This window comes from Marmota marmota, unplaced genomic scaffold, assembly GCF_001458135.2.
Source record: "Marmota marmota marmota unplaced genomic scaffold, marMar, whole genome shotgun sequence".
NCBI lineage: Eukaryota > Metazoa > Chordata > Mammalia > Rodentia > Sciuridae > Marmota > Marmota marmota.
The window spans coordinates 9,021,025-9,043,351 of record NW_026000020.1 but is presented as its reverse complement, the minus strand read 5'-3'; the positions used below and the strand labels follow the sequence as shown (position 1 = coordinate 9,043,351).

At 53.8% G+C, this 22,327-nt stretch overlaps 1 long non-coding RNA gene across 1 annotated transcript; it reads right to left on the bottom strand.

Annotated features, from left to right (window-relative positions):
• Window positions 1–5,508: 5,508 nt before the first annotated feature.
• Window positions 5,509–16,703, bottom strand: LOC125618832. Its single transcript, XR_007350220.1, has 3 exons — window positions 14,466–16,703; window positions 6,904–7,337; window positions 5,509–6,058 (listed from the first exon to the last, which is right to left on the bottom strand). It is a non-coding gene; the product is annotated as an uncharacterized LOC125618832 (long non-coding RNA).
• Between the last annotated feature and the right edge of the window lie 5,624 nt (window positions 16,704–22,327).

Below are 22,327 nucleotides of genomic sequence, written 5' to 3'. Positions count from 1 at the left end.
GGACTGAGCCCAGGCAGTGGGGGCGACTTTACCAACTAGGCAAGCCCTGCTTTGCCCACGGCCCCTCACAGAAGTCCTCGGACTCCTCAGGGTTGTGAAAGACAACGGGAGCTGGGGAATGCCCTGGATCAAAGGAGCCATGACAGAGGAGTCCAGCAGCCGTACCCGCCCCAAACCTACGGCGGGCACAGCCAGTGGGCAGGGGGCACCGCCGGCTCTGCACACAGGGCAGGAACAGGGAGGATCAGGCAAGGGACCCCACTGCTGTGGCAGTGTGAGAGGCATCCCTGTTCTTGGGCCACAGTCACCAAAGGACTAGGGTAAATGTCACCATGCATGTCACTCACCTTCAGGTGGTTCAGGACAAATGATCCTGCATACCTACTCATGCACATGTGCACACCTGTGGGGTGTGTGTGCACACACATGTGTGTGCATATGGGCTGGGGGTGAATGGTCAAACAGGACAAAATTAACTCACAAACTTTGGTCAAGGATATAAGGATGTCTCTGTGCAATTTTTATTTTACAACTTTTCATAACTTTGAAATTATTTTCAAATTTAAACACTTTAAAGAGGGTCTGTGTTCCAGGACACCCCTTGCCCCCTGTCACTGGAGCTCCTCCCTCCCCAGACTCCCCTCTGAGCTCCTGGTGCAGCAGCTCTCTCTGCTGAGGGCAGGGGGACACAGGACCAGCCTGCTCGACACCTCCGACTCCCCCGCGGGGACTGTGCCTGAGAAGTGCCGGGTCGAGTGTGCGCAGCCTCTGCACCCAGCTGCCTGCACTGAGAGAGGTCTCCAGAACAGGGAGCAGGTGTGGGCACGGCTGTCACCCCACACACGTCCTCCAGCTCATCCACAGCAGCCTAGCAACAGGCGACCTCGTCCAGGGGCTGGAGGGGGCTTCGATCCCCTTGAGCTTGGAGAAGCAGAAGCATCCCCAGGAACCGGTTCTTCCAGCCTCCTGACCCAGGGGCAGCTGGCACAGGGAGACCGAGGTGGGGACCACCACAAGGTGGGGACACCAGGAAGTCTACCAGAGGAGCAGCTTTGACAAGGTTCATGGGGATTTCCCGTAGCCAGCAACGGAGCCAGGGCGCTGAGGCAGAAGGACCAGGACCGCGGGGGCTGGCTTCTGGGGCCTGGTCTTACGTCTTCCCCTCTGGTGTGGCCACATCACCAAGTGCATGTTCTGGGGGACGGAGAGGGACAGGCACAGGGTGACCAGAGGTGAATTCCACTAGCTGGGAAGGGCCTGGAGCCAAGTCAAGGCCATGGGGCACCCTGTCCCAGAAACAATTCTGCCCCGCCCAGGGCCAAGGTTGCCCCCTATGTGGGTGGGGCTGGACATGGAGGGGGAGATCCAGCTAACCGTGCTGGGGTTGCCATGTGAGCTTAAGTGTGCGTGTGAAGGTTGGGGTAGGGTGTGCACGCACATGTGTGAGCATGGATCTATGTGTGTACAAGTATGCGCGTGCTGTGTGAGGGTGCAGGTGGGCATGCTGGCCTGGGGGGCAGAAGGCCTGCTGGTCAGGCTGGAGCCCTGGGGCCTGCCACCTTGGTGAGGGTGGGGTAAACAGGGGACAAGGATGCCACCAACACAGCCTATCCCTGCTATCCTAGGAGAACACAGGTTGGGGACAGGGAGGACAGGGCTGCCCCCAGGCCATCACCCCTGGGCTGCCCCCACCCCATCACCTGGGGCCCTCTTTTGGGAGAAATTGCCCCCCACCCCAGATCTGGGGCCTTATTCATCCCTGGCTGGGAATCAGAATAGCCTGCGGTCAGCGGCCACTCCACCCAGACTGGTAGTCTGGGGGCCTCAGGACAGGCCTGAGGGCATCAGAGAGGCAGCATGTCCAGACCTGGAGGAATGTGTCCGTCTGGCCCAGGCGGGCAGAGGGCAGGAAGCTTCAGGAGAGCCCAAGGCAAGGTCTGGGCCAAAAAGAAAGGCCATAGCAAACCTGCCGGGCACCCCTGAGGCCTCACCAGGAGGGCCAAGGCAGGGGCACCTCCCAACAGAGACCCCCAACTCACCTCCCAGCAACTGAGGGCGCACAGCTCCGTGCCAGGATTCCAGGGTTGGGCAAGGCGAGCACAGGCCGGAGCACAGGGTCCCAGGCAAAGGGACGCTGCATGGGAGTCCGGGAGACTGTGGACAGGCCCTGCCTGCACGTAAGTCACCGTGTGAGACAGCACATGTGCCCTGCCAGGCACCAGCCACGAGCGCTCAGCAAGGCTCCAAGCTATGAGTAAGATGCATTCCTGGTCCTTTAAGGCACTCACAGTCTCAGAAGGGCAAAGGACGCAGGCACCAGGAGGGACAGTGAACAGGAGGCTTCCAGGGCCAGCTCCTCATCCCGGGGGCCATGCACATGTGTGGCTTCCTCCCTGAGCCCTGTGGGCAGGTGTGACTCCACAGCAGGTGAGACTTCAGATGCTCAGCCCCCAAGCCCAGGAAATGGGAAAAGCTGCATGAAGAAGGTTGTCCGGAAAAAGCAAAGGCTAGGTCAATGTCCAAGTGGGGAAGAGCAAATCAGTTATTTTTAAGATGTGCGCACACACACATGCCCACACACACATGCCTAAGTCGTTATTAGCTATAAACCATTATACAGACTTAGCTAGTTGTGGTTAAGAAGATGAATTCAAACAAAAATGCTTTAGATATGTCATGTGGGTGGGGATAGAACCCCAAATCGTGTTTTCACTGGTGTGCCAACTGTTTACAAAATGCTTACATGAAAGGACTAAAGAAAATAACTCAGTGAACAGTGGGCCTGTCTGGGCAGCAGGATCACACTTAATTTCTTGTCTATAGTGTTTAAATTTTCTGATCTACAGTTCAAAAATGAAAATCAGATGGGATAAAATGACAGAAATTTCAAGAAACATTTATGCTTCATGAAAGGAGCAAAATGCAAACTGATACTGACATTCATTCATTTTTTTAAATTAACTAAAAAAACACTCTGCATTTCCTGAGTACCTACCCTGAACAGAATCCAGGCATTAAGCTCTCAGTGCTGGGAGACTGCTCCCCTAGACACCAGTACCCAGCACCTGTGTCCTTAGCACTGCCCACAGCAACCAGAGGGCCAGCCCGCCCCTGGGAGAGGATCAGCCAGTCCTCTGCGGGGTAAGAGCAGGCCCAGGAGGCAGCAAGCTGGCCCTCCTGAAGGGTGAGTGAGAGTCCCCAGCAGGCCACCTGGAGAGCTTTCCAGGTGCAGACAGAAGGCAAAACCAGCGAGCTCACACCCGGGCACCCAAGGACTGGGGGCGGGGAGCAAGGCCATATCAGAAGAGCCGCTGAAGAGCCTGACCTTGACCCTGCAGGTGGTGGAGGGTGTGAGGACCCGGTCTGCTGTTGGGAAAGGCGCCTCTGGTGTGGGTGGGAGGGACTGGGAGCCAGCTCTGGCAGGAGCGTGGAGAGCTTGAATGAATGCCTAGGATGGAGGGCGTCTGGCCAGAGTCCTTGGGTTAATCAGGACTTGGGGAGGCTGGAGAGGGAAGAGGCTAGGGTGCCGAGGAGCCCGAGTCTGAGGCCACAGCCCAGACACACCAGCGGGAAGGAAGGGGCCTAGGCAGCAGAAGGCACCACTCCTGAGCTGGGGAGGCCTGGGCTGGGCAGAGTTGGGAGACGCAGCGCTAAGATCCCCGATCTGAAACTTTGGGACAAGATATGTCTCAGAATCCAGCATTTGCTAAGTGTAAGAAGTACCGAGATCTGCTATACGAGTGTGTGACCACACCCTTCACGGTGCAGCCCTGCCACTCCACAGCCAGGGGATGAAGACTCGTGCCTAACACCGAAGGTCACACACAGCCAGTAAAGAGCTCATGTCCAGGGCAAGCGAGGTTTGCCACCAGGGAGCCTGGAAGGCCTCCCGGTTTTGGGATCTTGGGATTGAGGATGAGGGATATTGCATCGGCACCTCTGGTGGCCAATGACCCTACAACAGGAGGCCCTTTGGGAGAGAGAGCAGGAGACGAGGACAGAGCCCGCGAGTGACCAGGTTAGAGTGGGGCAGGACAGGTCCAGGAGGAGAGGGACCAGGCAGGGGCACAGGACAGAAAGAGCAGGACGGTCACCACCCCAGGAGCAGGGGCGAGTGCTGCAGAAAGGCCAAGTAGGAAAAGGCCCAGATGACCCCCTCATGTGGCCACAGGGGACATGGGGTGAGGAGGGGCAGAAGTCAAGGGGGGAAGAAGAGAACAGCAAAGTGGTAGCAACCCATGAAAGGTCCACCTCTCAGGAGTCTTAGCAGGAAAGAGCCCAGGTGGTAGCCAGAGTGACAGGCGAGACACCCAGCAGGTCTGTGACTGGGACCTCAGTGAGGCCCAGAGGCTGCAGGAAAGACCGTGCTGACAGGGAACGGTCACACACTCGTGATGTCTACACTCACAATCATCCCCAGGGGGACAACCCAAATGCCCACCAGCCCCAGAACAGTAAGCACTAGCATCAGCATGGAAGAGCATGCGCTGTGGGGTGACAGGGTCCAAGGGGGCCCTGTGGGGAACGGGTGGCCAAGGCAGGGCAGGGCAGTGATGGAGAAGGGACAAGCCTGGCGTCCTCCAAGGGCCATGTGGTGCCACTCAGGGTTCACGCTGATGATGGTAAATGGCGAGTTTTGAAAGTGCAGGGTGCCAGACTTTTGTCCACAGGTCTATTTCTATCAGCCCCTCCCCAACTGTCCCCAGTTCCTTCCCCTCACTCCGCTGCAACTCCCTCCAACACTGAGGAGGCTCCTGCACTTGAACACACCACGCCCCACCCCCAGGGCCAACCTGGACAGACTGGAGGGAAGCAGGAGAGGACAGAGCAGAGCGGTCAGNGGGGGGGGGGGGGGGGCAGAGCAGGACTGAGCCCAGGCAGTGGGGGCGACTTTACCAACTAGGCAAGCCCTGCTTTGCCCACGGCCCCTCACAGAAGTCCTCGGACTCCTCAGGGTTGTGAAAGACAACGGGAGCTGGGGAATGCCCTGGATCAAAGGAGCCATGACAGAGGAGTCCAGCAGCCGTACCCGCCCCAAACCTACGGCGGGCACAGCCAGTGGGCAGGGGGCACCGCCGGCTCTGCACACAGGGCAGGAACAGGGAGGATCAGGCAAGGGACCCCACTGCTGTGGCAGTGTGAGAGGCATCCCTGTTCTTGGGCCACAGTCACCAAAGGACTAGGGTAAATGTCACCATGCATGTCACTCACCTTCAGGTGGTTCAGGACAAATGATCCTGCATACCTACTCATGCACATGTGCACACCTGTGGGGTGTGTGTGCACACACATGTGTGTGCATATGGGCTGGGGGTGAATGGTCAAACAGGACAAAATTAACTCACAAACTTTGGTCAAGGATATAAGGATGTCTCTGTGCAATTTTTATTTTACAACTTTTCATAACTTTGAAATTATTTTCAAATTTAAACACTTTAAAGAGGGTCTGTGTTCCAGGACACCCCTTGCCCCCTGTCACTGGAGCTCCTCCCTCCCCAGACTCCCCTCTGAGCTCCTGGTGCAGCAGCTCTCTCTGCTGAGGGCAGGGGGACACAGGACCAGCCTGCTCGACACCTCCGACTCCCCCGCGGGGACTGTGCCTGAGAAGTGCCGGGTCGAGTGTGCGCAGCCTCTGCACCCAGCTGCCTGCACTGAGAGAGGTCTCCAGAACAGGGAGCAGGTGTGGGCACGGCTGTCACCCCACACACGTCCTCCAGCTCATCCACAGCAGCCTAGCAACAGGCGACCTCGTCCAGGGGCTGGAGGGGGCTTCGATCCCCTTGAGCTTGGAGAAGCAGAAGCATCCCCAGGAACCGGTTCTTCCAGCCTCCTGACCCAGGGGCAGCTGGCACAGGGAGACCGAGGTGGGGACCACCACAAGGTGGGGACACCAGGAAGTCTACCAGAGGAGCAGCTTTGACAAGGTTCATGGGGATTTCCCGTAGCCAGCAACGGAGCCAGGGCGCTGAGGCAGAAGGACCAGGACCGCGGGGGCTGGCTTCTGGGGCCTGGTCTTACGTCTTCCCCTCTGGTGTGGCCACATCACCAAGTGCATGTTCTGGGGGACGGAGAGGGACAGGCACAGGGTGACCAGAGGTGAATTCCACTAGCTGGGAAGGGCCTGGAGCCAAGTCAAGGCCATGGGGCACCCTGTCCCAGAAACAATTCTGCCCCGCCCAGGGCCAAGGTTGCCCCCTATGTGGGTGGGGCTGGACATGGAGGGGGAGATCCAGCTAACCGTGCTGGGGTTGCCATGTGAGCTTAAGTGTGCGTGTGAAGGTTGGGGTAGGGTGTGCACGCACATGTGTGAGCATGGATCTATGTGTGTACAAGTATGCGCGTGCTGTGTGAGGGTGCAGGTGGGCATGCTGGCCTGGGGGGCAGAAGGCCTGCTGGTCAGGCTGGAGCCCTGGGGCCTGCCACCTTGGTGAGGGTGGGGTAAACAGGGGACAAGGATGCCACCAACACAGCCTATCCCTGCTATCCTAGGAGAACACAGGTTGGGGACAGGGAGGACAGGGCTGCCCCCAGGCCATCACCCCTGGGCTGCCCCCACCCCATCACCTGGGGCCCTCTTTTGGGAGAAATTGCCCCCCACCCCAGATCTGGGGCCTTATTCATCCCTGGCTGGGAATCAGAATAGCCTGCGGTCAGCGGCCACTCCACCCAGACTGGTAGTCTGGGGGCCTCAGGACAGGCCTGAGGGCATCAGAGAGGCAGCATGTCCAGACCTGGAGGAATGTGTCCGTCTGGCCCAGGCGGGCAGAGGGCAGGAAGCTTCAGGAGAGCCCAAGGCAAGGTCTGGGCCAAAAAGAAAGGCCATAGCAAACCTGCCGGGCACCCCTGAGGCCTCACCAGGAGGGCCAAGGCAGGGGCACCTCCCAACAGAGACCCCCAACTCACCTCCCAGCAACTGAGGGCGCACAGCTCCGTGCCAGGATTCCAGGGTTGGGCAAGGCGAGCACAGGCCGGAGCACAGGGTCCCAGGCAAAGGGACGCTGCATGGGAGTCCGGGAGACTGTGGACAGGCCCTGCCTGCACGTAAGTCACCGTGTGAGACAGCACATGTGCCCTGCCAGGCACCAGCCACGAGCGCTCAGCAAGGCTCCAAGCTATGAGTAAGATGCATTCCTGGTCCTTTAAGGCACTCACAGTCTCAGAAGGGCAAAGGACGCAGGCACCAGGAGGGACAGTGAACAGGAGGCTTCCAGGGCCAGCTCCTCATCCCGGGGGCCATGCACATGTGTGGCTTCCTCCCTGAGCCCTGTGGGCAGGTGTGACTCCACAGCAGGTGAGACTTCAGATGCTCAGCCCCCAAGCCCAGGAAATGGGAAAAGCTGCATGAAGAAGGTTGTCCGGAAAAAGCAAAGGCTAGGTCAATGTCCAAGTGGGGAAGAGCAAATCAGTTATTTTTAAGATGTGCGCACACACACATGCCCACACACACATGCCTAAGTCGTTATTAGCTATAAACCATTATACAGACTTAGCTAGTTGTGGTTAAGAAGATGAATTCAAACAAAAATGCTTTAGATATGTCATGTGGGTGGGGATAGAACCCCAAATCGTGTTTTCACTGGTGTGCCAACTGTTTACAAAATGCTTACATGAAAGGACTAAAGAAAATAACTCAGTGAACAGTGGGCCTGTCTGGGCAGCAGGATCACACTTAATTTCTTGTCTATAGTGTTTAAATTTTCTGATCTACAGTTCAAAAATGAAAATCAGATGGGATAAAATGACAGAAATTTCAAGAAACATTTATGCTTCATGAAAGGAGCAAAATGCAAACTGATACTGACATTCATTCATTTTTTTAAATTAACTAAAAAAACACTCTGCATTTCCTGAGTACCTACCCTGAACAGAATCCAGGCATTAAGCTCTCAGTGCTGGGAGACTGCTCCCCTAGACACCAGTACCCAGCACCTGTGTCCTTAGCACTGCCCACAGCAACCAGAGGGCCAGCCCGCCCCTGGGAGAGGATCAGCCAGTCCTCTGCGGGGTAAGAGCAGGCCCAGGAGGCAGCAAGCTGGCCCTCCTGAAGGGTGAGTGAGAGTCCCCAGCAGGCCACCTGGAGAGCTTTCCAGGTGCAGACAGAAGGCAAAACCAGCGAGCTCACACCCGGGCACCCAAGGACTGGGGGCGGGGAGCAAGGCCATATCAGAAGAGCCGCTGAAGAGCCTGACCTTGACCCTGCAGGTGGTGGAGGGTGTGAGGACCCGGTCTGCTGTTGGGAAAGGCGCCTCTGGTGTGGGTGGGAGGGACTGGGAGCCAGCTCTGGCAGGAGCGTGGAGAGCTTGAATGAATGCCTAGGATGGAGGGCGTCTGGCCAGAGTCCTTGGGTTAATCAGGACTTGGGGAGGCTGGAGAGGGAAGAGGCTAGGGTGCCGAGGAGCCCGAGTCTGAGGCCACAGCCCAGACACACCAGCGGGAAGGAAGGGGCCTAGGCAGCAGAAGGCACCACTCCTGAGCTGGGGAGGCCTGGGCTGGGCAGAGTTGGGAGACGCAGCGCTAAGATCCCCGATCTGAAACTTTGGGACAAGATATGTCTCAGAATCCAGCATTTGCTAAGTGTAAGAAGTACCGAGATCTGCTATACGAGTGTGTGACCACACCCTTCACGGTGCAGCCCTGCCACTCCACAGCCAGGGGATGAAGACTCGTGCCTAACACCGAAGGTCACACACAGCCAGTAAAGAGCTCATGTCCAGGGCAAGCGAGGTTTGCCACCAGGGAGCCTGGAAGGCCTCCCGGTTTTGGGATCTTGGGATTGAGGATGAGGGATATTGCATCGGCACCTCTGGTGGCCAATGACCCTACAACAGGAGGCCCTTTGGGAGAGAGAGCAGGAGACGAGGACAGAGCAGAGCGGTCAGAAGGGGGCTGCCCTCTGCTCCCCAGCCTTGCCACTCGGTCACACCCGCACAGCCTCGCCAGACTCCTTTCCCCGGAGGCTCTCCAGGTGCTTGTGCAAATTCAACTTCTGAGAATGCTCCCTGTCCTTCCCTGCTCACCAGCCACTCTTGGGGGCGAATATGTGTGACACAGGACATACCCACCAAGAGCCTGCACAGCAGAACCAATCATGAGCTAATGAACTGTTATGGTTCCCAAATGGCTAAGATGTCTCCTTCACAAACTTCATTTTCTCTTCAAGAGAACAGACATGCTTCAAGGACCTTGTGAAAGAGCATGGGGATGGCAGCGCACGGGTTTCTCAGACTCACACTGCGCTGGAACAGCCCGTGCCTGCCTGCCAGCCTCAGAGGACCAGACGGGGAGTCTCCTGGGCCCTCAGCAGCTCAGGCCCAGCCCTTTGCCAAGATTCTAGGTCGGCAGGAGGCTGACCTAATTAAACACTCAGGCTTATTCCTGGACCAGGAGTCCCAGTTAAGGCCCCTGGGCAGCCACCGCACAGAGGCACAGCCCCAGAGGTGACCGAAGTGATTCTTAGTTTTTAAATAGCAGTTGCTTATCCCTGATTATAAAAGTAGTACATATTCATCATAGAATGTTTGGAAAATATGAAAAATACAGAAAAGAAAATGCCAACCAAAGATAATCGCTATTTTTGCTTATTTCCTCCTGGTCTTCTTCCTTTTTGTACATATTGATATATTTGACAACTGAGGGGGTGTTCATTCACACAAGGGAGGGAAAAGAAACCAACTTACAAACTGCACAACCCTGAGTTTGTTATATGAATTTGGACCATCACATATATATATAGTCCCATATCCTGCTTATTTCACTAATATTAAAATACAAAGATTTTTAATGACTTCATAATATCCACCATATGGAATTTGGCATAAAATATTTCCCCTGCCATGGGACATTTAGGTACTTTCCAGAGTTTCAAATAACTCTATGAACAACCTCTCTCTTTATCTTTGATTCTCTTTAGCTAGATTTCTACAAATAAAGTTGTTGAGGAACTTTTCATACATTACCAAATGCCTTCCAAGAGCTCGTGGAAATCAACTAACAAGGTATGGGACACCCCAGGCCCACGTATGATCCTGTCCTAACAACCAGAGCTTCTTTACCAAGCAGGTGGTAGATCCGGATCAATTACAGAGGCAACTGTTGGGAGGTAAGCCTATCCTCAGAGCCATCTGGGACTTGTGACTAAGCAGAGCCCAGCACTATCTGCCAGCATTAGTCAGCCTTCACTAGGTTAGGCTGCTGCAACAGACAGTCCCAGAAGGTTAGGGGGTTACACATAAGGTTCATTTCTCACCCACATTGCTCAGAAGATATGAGTCAACTGTGACTTTTATTCCATGTCTTCTTCTGAGGCCCAAGCTGAAGGAAAAGCCCGGTACCTACCTACCTACCTCATTCTCAAGGTCAAGGTCAAAGTTACAAACTAGAAGCCTCACTGGCCCTTGAGACTTTCATTTGAAAGTGGCACACATCATTCCCCTCTCTTCCCATTGGCCCAGAGAGTCAGGCCTGAGGCACAGCAGTGTGGGGAGGGAATACAAGCCTCCCACAGGGAGGTGCTGCAGGTCACATGGTGTGGCTCAGTGGTAAAGTGCTTGCCCAGCACACCAAAGGTCCTGGGTCCATCCCCATCACCAGCAAGGAAATCAGAATGTTCTCACCAAGCGGCCCGATAACACCCGGGAACAAGCGCACAACCAACCAACCAGTTACGAATAGTCGGAAACAAGGCTTGGTGTCCTGGTACCAAGCCTGACACCAGGAATGCTGGCAACCACAATCTCTCTCCAGGCTGGACGATCCCATGTACCGGAAACCTCTCTAGCCCCTGGGGAAGGGGACTGCCCAGGCTTTCCCTTCATGTGAATACATTTTTTAAAAATGCATGAGATGTGTGTGTTTATGAGCATATATTTACAAATAGCTCCATCAAAAATGGGAAAGGATGGCTGGGCGCGGTGGTGCACGCCTGTAATCTCAGGGGCTTGGGAGGCTGAGGCAGGAGGATCTCAAGTTCAAAGCCATTCTCAGCAACTTATTGAGACCCTGTCTAAATAAAAAATAAAAAGGACTGGGGATGTGCTCGATGGTTAAGCACCCCTAGGTTCAATCCCCTGTACCAAACATATATTAACAGATAAAAATATGTTAAATTTTTTAAAAGGCAAAAGTAAAGTTTTGTGTATAATGGGCCACCATTTACTATTAAAAGGGGAGACTACATATACACTGAGGCTTATTTGTTTGTAGATGTTTCCCAAAAGACCAGTAAGAAAGCTGGAGACAGTGCCTGTTTTAGGGAAGAGAACCAGGGAGGAGGGGCTGACTTCCCACCAGGCACTCTGCTTTATAGCTCATGATATTGTTACCTTTCCCCAAAAAAGTTCTTTTTAATTTAAATTCTTTTAATTGTCCTTTCTCACTGATGTCCTGTGGTCTCTCTATTTTTTCTCCATTGCTCCCAGATTGGGACATGCCCTGATTCCCATACCTGGAGCCTGAGGAAGCAGAGTTTCCAGAAAGCCCTGGAAAACCCAAGAAGAACTACCAACAATTGCAAAGCAAAAAGAAAGCTCCATCTGCCAGGTACGGTGGACACCCCTGTGATTCCAGTGGTTCAGGAGGCTGAGGAAGGAGGATCGTGAGTTCAAAGCCAGCCTTGGCAACTTAGGGAGGCCCTAAGCAACTGAGCAAGACCCTGTCTCTAAATAAACTATAAAATAGGGCTGGGGATGTGGCTCGGTGGTTAAGCACCCCTGGGTTCAATCCCTTGTACCAAAAAAAAAAAAAAGCAAGCAAGCTCTGTCCGGCCAAGCTACCGCACATGGTGCACACACTGGCTCCCGCCTGCAGGACAGGCCGCTCTGGGTAAGGGGAGGTGGAGGGAGGGGCTGGCTCACTCTTGCATGAGTCAGTCTCATCCCTGGGAGGAAGTGGAGAGAAGGGTGGCCAGGAGGGACAGAGGGATGGCAGCAACATGCCAAAGAGGGCCAGCGCTGGGGACCAGGACCCTCCACACTCGGCCGCCGCTGGCTGAGCCATTCACACCAGCCCCCTCCCCTTGTCTCCCCCCTCCCCCACACCTTCAAAAGAGGCTCCCAAACCCCTGGAGTGGGAAGGGGCCGGTGGGCAGCTCCCTTTGCAGAAACCCAGCAGGCTGCCACTTGCCATCTGCAGGTGAGGAACAGGGACAGCACTGTGGACAGGAGCTGGAGGCCACACTCCTCAGGAGACAGTGGAGATACCGGAGGTGCCTCAGGTTTCTAGAGACATGGATCAGAGTTTCAGCCTGGGCCTCCAGGTCTAGGCCCACAGTGGTCACTGGATGTCGTATGGGGAATGTCCTTGCCTGAATGGAGGCACCGTCAGCACCCTGCTGCAGGGACAGCTGGGGACACTGGCGTCCTTGGAGGCCTCATACAAACCCTTGCCAGAACCAAGAGGCTTGGGGAAACGTGGTGGCACAGCCCACTGGGCACTCCGTCACCAAGGTGCTGATCTGGACAAACGGCAGGGTCACCTGTTGGAGTGCACAGGGGAAGAGCCATGCGCAGAGGGACAGGCCCAGGTCACATCGCCAGAACTTGAGGTCAGGGAAGGCTCAGTGAAACAAAGACCACAGCACTGGGTTTGGTGAACTCAGTGGGAACGCAGGACCTCTAGGGGCTTTAATGTCCTCACACACATCATGAATCCCCTCCAGGGAAACACAGTGGAGGGCATCTCTCAAATTCCCTGGACGACAGAATTGTTCATTTCAGATCCGTTTCCAGATCTAGCCTGGGCTCCAAAGTCTGCCCCCAGCTGTTAACTGTGGAGCCCCTGGCAGCAGGACTCAGGGCCAAGGGCCCATCACATCCTACTTCACAATCTTTCATTTCATGTCTTTAAAACAACAAGTGTGCATCCCTTTTTAGATTCATATACCTGTAGTAGACAGGACCCTTTGGGGACAGACTTGAGAGAAGAGGCATCTTAGCTGTCTTGTTGGATATTGTACCCACAGTGCCCACAGTGACTGGCACATGGTGGGTGCTCAGTGAACGTTAGTCAGATGAACCAGCTCTGAGAAGAAGACAGAGATAGAGACGGAAAGACGACTCAGACTGAAAGGACTAGCCAGCACAAGGAAGAACAGGCTCACGCTTTTAAAACTGAAGAGAAAAGAGGCGCTGAGTAGAGCTTTAAAGTGATGAATTAAACAGTGACATATGGGCTGGGGCTGGGGCCAGAGGCAGAGCGCTCGCCAGGCATGCAGAGGCACTGGGTTCGGTCCTCACAACCACATGAATGTAAAATACAGATATGTGTCCACCTAAAACTAAAAAAAATAAATAAATAAAAAGAAAACACCAGGGCCAGGGGAGACCAGGCCAAGAGGTCAGAGCCAAGCCCAGGCCCAGGAAGACCACTGACCAGGACCGCCATCCAGAACCCGCAGGGGACTCTTAACCAAGCAGCCAGCTCTAAAGTGGGCAGCAGGCCTGATGGACACCTGCCAGACGGGAGGAGCCGCGCAGGTGGGCCCAAAGGCCTGAACACCACAGGCCGGGGAAAGCCAGCCAGAGGCAGGCAGCAAAAAACACTGGCGCGGGCGCGCGATGCCCCTGGCCGCAGGCAGCTTCCAAAAGGAGGCCAACAAGCCCCAGGGCCAGGGCTTGGGAGCCCCCCACCCGCCCCAGGGGCTGCTCAGGAAAACCTACCAGCCGGCAAAGCCCCACCTGACATGCTGGCTGCGGAGCCCAGTAGGCGCTAACCCGTCCATCTCCGTTGGTGGAGCGCGGAGCCCCTCGGAGGCAGCCTCAGCTCTGACTCCAGACAACCTCGAAGACAGGCTGCGCCGCAGCACCGCACTGTTCACACCGTTTACACCGTTCACACAGTTCCCAGCAGCAACACAAGGAGTGGGAGCCAAGGTAGCCGGGCGGGGTGGGGCAGGAGCCCCCGGGATGGAACACTGTGCACACACACCACACACACACACCACGCACACACACCATGCACACACCACACACTACACATCACCACGTGCATACCATGCACACACACCATGCACACGCCACCACGTACACGCAACCGCGTGCACACCATGCACACACACCATGCACATAACACCACACACACACCACCGTGTGCACACCATGCACACACCCACCATGCACACACCATGCACACATCACCACACCTATGCCACCGCATGCACACCATGCACACACACACCAGGCACACACGGAAACTATACAAAGGATCATGTCTGGATTACAGTGGGTTCACAGTAGAAATAATTTCATTTTCTCAAGAGTCAAATATCCTGTTCAAAATTAACCCAGGCTGGTGAAAGGGGTCTTGCTAAGCGGGGAGAACTTTCTGGAATCCCCAACTCAAAGTCCCCAGCATTCACTAACTGAGCCCTCAGGCTCACGTTCACTTCTTTCCTGGGCACTTCCATCATCCCTCCAGTGACCCACCCTCCCTCTACCTTCCCCTCTCTGACCTGCCCATTCACAGCCCACCCAGGCAGAATCACAGGACCAGCCAGGCGTGGTGGCTCACGCCTGTGATCCCAGCAAGTCGCAGGCTGAGGCGGGAGGATTCAAATTCAAGGCCGCAGCAAGGCAGGATGCCGCTCAGAGGTAGAATGCTCCTGGGTCCATCCCCGGTACCAGAAAGGAAGGGAAAGGAACCACAGGACCCGAGAGAGATGGACCACATCATTCAGGGCTAAATGGTTCTGGCATCTTCTGAATGACACTCAGAGACTGGGGATCTGAAGAGAGAGCAAAGCAGTTTCAGGCAGGGGAATGGCATGTCTGGGCTGGCTCTGGTCATAGCCTCCAGATAAGTGCAGGGGAGAGGGAGGCCTGGGACAGGCCGAGTGGACCTGCTGCTGGGGTGAACATCTATGGAGCAGCTAGGCAGCAGCCGAGGTGGCCCAAAGCAGGGAGTATGCACAGCAGGCCCCGAGGTGGCCCAAGGCAAGGGGATGTACACAGCAGGTCCTGAGGTAGCCCAAGGCAGGGGGTGTGCACAGCAGGCCCCATGGTGGCCCAAGGCAGGGGGGTGTGCAGAGCAGGTCCCGAGGTGGCCTAAGGCAGGGGGTGTGCAGAGCAGGTCTTGCAGTGGCCCAAGGCAGAGGGGTGTGCACAGCAGGCCCCAAGGACCTGGGAAGTGGCTCCTGTGGTTACAGTTGCTGCCCTGGTTGCTGCAGAAGCCAGAGGCCAAGTCCAGGCTTGCTGGTCCCTAGCAACATGAGCTCTGCCACTCCAGTCCAGCCACAGAAACTGGCTGGTGTGAGTCAGGTGTCTCTGGAATGTGTGGGCGTGGGCCATGCTTCTCTGGCTCCAGCCTCACGCTGCACCAAGTCCAGCAGAGCCCAGGTCTTCTGACCTGGAACAGGGAATTCACCAGGAGGAAGGTGAGTGGGTGCTGGGAGCTCAGAGGACAAACACCTTCTCTCCAGTCCAGTAGCAAAAGGACTGACCTCCAAGCCTGTCACTAGCAATGTGATTTGAATTGCTCAGTCTTTTTTTAAGTGGCTAAAAGATATTGTGCCACACTGTTAAGTTCCCAGCACCGTTTCCTCGAATTTAGCCATTTGTGGGTTCCACCAAGGCTCCCAGCTCCCAGGAATGGCTAGTCACAGCGGCACAGGACGTGGAGAGCCCTAGGGACATGGTTCCTGTTTGTTGGACATTTCTCATGACAGATCTCTTGCCAAGCCTCATTCTGCACGTCCACCCATGAGGCACGCGGGACTCGGCAGGAAGCAGCCCCTGGGAGGCTACCCAGCCCACCAGGCCTCCCACCAAGGTGCCAGGGACAGGAACTCTTCTCCAATTGGGCTGAGCAATATCCCCTCTTACACAGTGAGAGGACACAGCACTGTTGGAGTTCCTAAAGCCCACGGGAGAAGACGTTCTCGAGAAGTCACTGTCTGTTCACTGTCAGCCATCAAGACAAGAAGGCAGAGTGCTGGTGTGCAGGATGGACTTGGCTCCTATCGACCTTCAGAGCAAGGGGCCAGCCATTGTGCACTCACGGAAAACACGCATGTCTTGGTCCTTCTCATGTGTATACATGGCGGGGACAGAATCATTAAACCCAACAGCCGGGTTTCTTCACCACCTCCTGGGGAGGAAGGGCATTTCACAGGGGACAGAGCATGATGGGAACCTAGAAGAGAGAGTGAGACTTTGGAGACACCCGAGGGACGGCATTTTTGAGGAGTTTGCGGAGTGTATCTCAGAAGGCGATTTTCATCATTTAGGGACACCCAGCAGCTGAAGCCCTGTCTGTGTCAGAGGAACCCGTCTTCAGGAGTCAGGAGGTCCTCGCAGCTGGCACCCAGGATTCAGAGCAGCTGCTACAGGCTGCAGCTACCGGCACTGTGCCCTTCTAACCAGACCCCTGGACCTCGGGGCGTGGGGCTGCTCTTGCCTGAAGAGCCCCGGGACCATGAGCAGCCAGGGTCTGCAAGCACCCATGTTGTCCAGCAGGACATGAGCTGCACGCTCTCCTTGGCGCTCTCAGGGGACCTTCACGGAGACCCGGGGAGACTAGGCCAGTTTGGAAGTGGAGCCAGGTCATTTCCTCTGGCCATGTCACTGTGCTCAGGCAAGAACAGGAAGCCAGGTTTTACTCAGGTTACAGACGACCTGTGTCTTGGGCGTTGTGACCACGGAAGGAGACCCACCAGCTGGTTCCCAGAGGCTGCCCCTGAGAAAAGAGGAGGACGGAGAGAAGAAGGCATTTTGCTTTGAATTTTTTCCTTGAATTCTTTTTAACCATATTCATGTATTATTTTTTCCAAAGTTTAAAAATACTTATTTAAAAAAAGAAATGTAATGTCTACAAGTATATCAGTTTCTACATAAAAGATAAAGCAAAATATTCATTTTGGCAAAAAGCAGAGCCTTTGGAAGAGGCAGGTGGTAAGGACTTGGTAGTCTGCTAACATCAGCTGGGAATCTTAATTTGGTGAGCTCTCAGGACTGCTTGCATGGCTTTTTGTGTATTTTTTTCCCCTTATTTGGCATGTCTTGAGGTTGTTTTATGATACTTATGCAATAAATGATTACTTTTAAGTAATATTAAACAACAGCAGAAGAGGTCCTCTGCTCTACTCTTCAGCAAGGATGGGGTGGGGAAAAGCCCCAGTCCGCAGGGAGAGGCAGGAACTAGAAAACCCAGCACGTTCCTAGACCTCCAACAGCCCTGAGGGTCATGCCATTGGTTTAAAAGACCATCTGTTGCAAGGACAAACATAAGAGAGATATTGAAAAACTGTGCAGCCTGGGAAACTTAGCAAGACCACATCTCAAAATGAAAAGGGTTGGAGATATCATTGGTAGAACACCCCAGGTTCAGCCCCCAGGACCACACACACAAAAAAACCCCAAATGTGGTATGCCCATACGATGAAATGTTATTCACCAACCAAAAGGGAAATACTCAGTGCCCTGGGCTTACTCTCCAGTGAAAGAAAGGGAGAGAGAGAGAGAGGGAAAGGAGGGGGGAAGAAGGAGCAGCAGAAGCAGAGAGGGATGACAAGAGCAGAGGGAAGCTGGGGAGTGATGAAACTTTCTCTTGATTGTGCTGAGGTTTACAATTTTTAGTCAGAATGGAAGTACTTTATTGTACATGAAGTGTACCTCCATAAAGTTGATGTTAGAAAATAATGGAAGAGCGCGATATTGGCACATTATATTGTTATATTGGGTGCATGCAAATATGTGGCAACAAATCCCATCATCATGGACAACTATAATGCTCCAATAAAAAAAGTGTGGAAAGAAAAAAAATAAGTAAGTGGAGGAAGGGTTTTGAGTGGGAGCCTGGCGTCAGGTTCACTCAGTGTGCAAGCTCAATGGCACTGAGGAGTGGTGCAGCCGGGTGACCCTCGTTGGGCCAGCTGGATCCAGGACACACTAGACTGAGGGCCACTCCTAGCATCTAAGAGAAGAGCAAACACAGCTTCTGTCCATCTGTCTCTCCACAGCCTTGGTGCGGGCACCCAAGGGGCCCAGGCCAGCTGGGCAGGTGATGTCACTCTCCTCTCTCAGCCCCGAATGCAGGTCCCAGGCAGCTGGGAAAGGGGGTGACATGCTCACTTTGATCCCTGAGGAATGCCCACTGCTTGGCACGGAGCCTCGTCACTAGAGAGCCAGCTGTGTGGGCCACCCAGGGGTCCACTGCTTCAGATTCAATGTCTGTCGCCACAGCGAGATGTAGGGGACAGCAGGTGACATGGGAAGCTGGCCAGCCCTGGGCAGTGGGAGCAGAGTCCTGCCTGTCCCCGGCTCTGGGTGGGGAGAGAGGCCAGTGAGGCCCTCCACTCACTGTGTCATGCCTCACCCTCGGGCAGCAGTGGAGAGGGAAGCCAGGCCCCATGCACCACTGACCATAGGAGCCTGGGATGAAAGACCGTGCAGCCCACCCCAACCACCACGAGCACTTACTTCAAAAGGCAGGAGAGGCCCTGAGCAGAGGGTGAGAAGGCACCGAGGAACCCCCAACCCTGGTACAAAACGCAAATTAGTCCAGAGGGGACGCATACAGCAAGCTCCAGCTGCTTCCAGCTCCTGGCCGCCCAAGGGGGTTCACATGTGTCGGACTAAGAAGGGGGCTTTGGGCTGAGGACTGATAATATTTTATCCAGGGAATTGAAAACAGCAAGGGCAGCTGGGCATGGTGGCACACGTAATCCCAGCAGCTTGGGAGGCTGAGGAAGGAGGATCTCAAGTTCAAAGCCAGCCTCGGCAACTTAGCGAGGCCCTAAGCAACTCAGCAAGACCCTACCTCTAAATAAAAAATAAAAAGGGCTGGAGATGTGGCTCAGTGGTTAAGTGCCCCTGGATACAATCCCTAGTACCAAAACCAAGAAACAAACCAGTAAGGGCGCTGGGTGAGAAGAGTCTCAGAATCTCCAAAGATGAATATCGGTTGCAGCTGAGTCAAAAGAAAATGAGTAATGAGTACCCTGATCAGTCAGAACCATGTCCTACATGCATGTGTCGCCTCCTGTGTTTAAACTCAAACATTTGACCTTCACAGTGACCTCAAAGATAAGAAGCACACTATCCAGGCTCAAGTTCAGCTGGAAAACCTTACGCCCATTCAGAAAAGCACTTTAAATACAATCCATCCATTAATACTGCCTGACAGTGTTAGAACTGGCTGTGCTACTAAAATGTCTTTGTGATGTTTGCGGAGATTTTCTCCGAGTGGCTGTGCTGCTGGGACTCCATTGCCAGTCCCTCCCCGGCAATTCAGCAGCAGGCTGTTCAGGTGTACGTGACCCTGAGCTTACAATTTTGTCTATGAAGCTGAGAGTTGATGGTTGGGCAGAATCTTCTTCTGTAAAAGCTGATGAAATTCATGATCACCTGGAGGAGGTGGCTGGTCCAGGGAGGACTGTGGCCTGTCAGCCGTCCACAATGAGAGCTGTGACTGTGGGCAATGGGAGGGCCTCAGACACGCAGCCCCACCCTGCAAGCAGGAGGATGGAAGCTGCAGAGGCAAAAGTGAAGGGCATGCTCCAAAGACTGAAAGCCGAGACTGCCTCAGACTTCTTCCTTTGAAATCTTAGAAGAGCATTCTTTTCTTATCACAAAGCAGCATCTTCTAGAAATTTTCAAAAATTGCAGAAAATCAGCAAACAAGAGCCCACGATTCCCCCAACTAGAGAGAAGTCTACCAACTGACTGGTACCCTTTCCTAAAGAGTCCTTTTTCCATTCCTGTGAACATATTCCACACTTTTTTCCTCTTACAAAAATGTGACACTATTACAATGTCTTATAATTTGTTTTTCCTCTTCTGAATAAATTGCAAGCATTCTTCCAAGGCAGATGCCCCTCCGCACTTTGATGACAGTGTCATTAATGCCTCGAGCTATTCCATCAAGTGGACGTGTGACCAATCCCTGATTCTGGGGCACTTAGGTTTTTCTCCAGTCTTTCTGGGTTGACAATGCTACACTGACCCCTCTTGAAGGGGTTTGGTTTGGGCTTTGGGGGTTTTGTTTGTTTGTTTTTCACTTTCATGATTATTTCCTTTTTAAGGCTGTGATATCGACAACCGCTCTTCCAGATGTTCTATCTTGATACCACCCACCAATACACAGAGTAGCCATTTCTTCAACCCACCCTAACATAGAGGTGATTTCATATTTTTTTCTTTTCCAGTTTAATAGGTAACATTTCTGATTATCTGCTTACCAAAGAAAATTGAACATGTTCATGGCTGGCTTGCCATATATATTTGTTTTAATAATCTTCCTAGTTGTGCATTTCCTTTGTTCATTTTCTTATTGCACTGTTTTCTTAATTATCTATAACAGCTCTTTGCATTGAGAAAATTAATCCATTGTCTCACAGGTTACAGCCCTGGCTGGTTTTTTATATTGCCTGTATTGTCCTTTTGCATAGTTACGGAGTAAACTCTTGTTAGTATTTCCCTCATCATTTCTTTTTCTTAGTTGTCAATGGACACAATGTCTTTATTAATTCTTGTGTGGTGCTGGGATCAAACCCAGGCCTCACATGGGAGTAAGCACTCTCCTCTGAGCCCCAGCCCAGCCCCTCCCTCCTCCTTTCTGCACACCATGAGCATAAAAATGTGTCTGTATTTTCTTTCAAATCTCTTTAAAGAACTTAAGGATTCCACTTATTAAAGTGTATTTTTAATAACTTGAATCATTTTAGCTGCAGAGGGTTCCGAGGCCTTTCCTCCTCTGAGGTGATTCACCAGCTCTCGATTCCTCCCAGGGTCCCTCAGAGTGACATGCTTGCCATGGGGCTGGGTGGCCCTGTTGTGGGTGTCTGTGCATCACAGGGGGTAGCAGCACCCTGGTCTCCATCACACCTGCTGCATCCCCCGGCTGTGACAACCAAACCACCCCACCCTTGAGCCACGTGTCCCCAAGGAAGCAAAAGATGCCCCCATTGAGACCACTGACTGGAAATGCCACTCACCCCACAGTACATTCTTAGACATAAGGTATGCTTGGTTCTGTTCCAGAACTTTCTACTCAGTTCCAATAAGATGACGCCTACTCTTGAACTCGTAGTTCCAAACAGTTTTTATTGTGTGGTTTTGTATTAACTTTTAAATCAGTTTACATTCTTGTTTTCCCAGCCACTCTTTCTTTTCTAATCCTCCACAGAGTAGACTTAATCTCATGGAACCTGGGTGGGGTGGGGGCACCTTTGTGTCCCTGCTGCTGGCGGGCGGGCTGTGCACATGGGAGGGGCTGGCAGGACAGCTGCCCTAGGCTGATAGAAGGGAGGGTGCCGGACAGGGCCTGGGAACTGAAAGGAAAGTGACCACAACACTCGGAGCAACCAAAAGATCTTTATTGCAGCAGTGCAACAAAGAGAAAGGAAAGAAGGAAAGAGAGAGAGAGAAAAGAGAAGAGATGAACAGGGAGAGAGCAAGAGCAAGAGAGAGAGAGCGTGCGTAAGAAAGATAAAGAGCAAGAGAGAGAGAGCAAGAGAGAGAGAGAGCAAGAGAGAGGGGGGCCTGGCAGGAGGGAGTTTTTATAGCCCAAATCTAATGGGGCCTCTGGGTCTGCAAGCTGCCTTGTTGGCCCAAGGGGGCATTAAGTGTTCAGCCTTAAGCAGGGTTGAATGTTCAGACTTGAGGCAAACAGGTGATAAAGGACCAGATATAGGGGGGTTTGAGTGCGTGGGCTATCTTGCAGCCAACATCTGTTCAGCCTGCCCTGCAGACAACACAGTTCAGCCTGCTCTGCACCCAACAGGAACCCTGCCCGGGATCATCAAGTGAGACCAGAGGAAGGAGGACAGAACAAGAGCAGGACGAGGGCTAGGGCTCTGAACCCTGGTACAGGTGGGAAGGGGAGACAGGCGGGGAGGACAGGACACCTGTGCCCATCCACAGGTGCTTAGCCTTCTGTCGTCCCTAGGGCCTCACACAGCCCTCTAGGGAAGCAACCTTTACGCCCCAGTAAGTGGCACGACTGCTCGATGTCCGGGCACAGGGAACGTAGGTCCCACCTCTGCCAGGGAGAGCAGGATGAATGGGTCAGGGCTACCTCCCCAGGCCCACGCCCAGGGCTGGCACTGGGCTAGTCTTCCCAGGAGGGCCCAGGCCTGGGGACTGACTTGTCTTCTTTGGTGTCAGGGTTTTGTCTCTGTTAAACAGCTCAGGTCCAAGTAGTGACCTCATCCCAGGAGTACTAGTTAGGATGGTTTCGGCTGCAAGCAACAGAAAACACAAACTTGCTTAAACAATAAAAGATATTTATAGGCCCATATGACAGAAGAGCCCCCAGGGAGGCTTCATCCAGCAGTTTAAAGAGATTACAGGGCTCACTTCTTTCCACGGCTCCTTGGCAAAGGCTGGGACTCTGT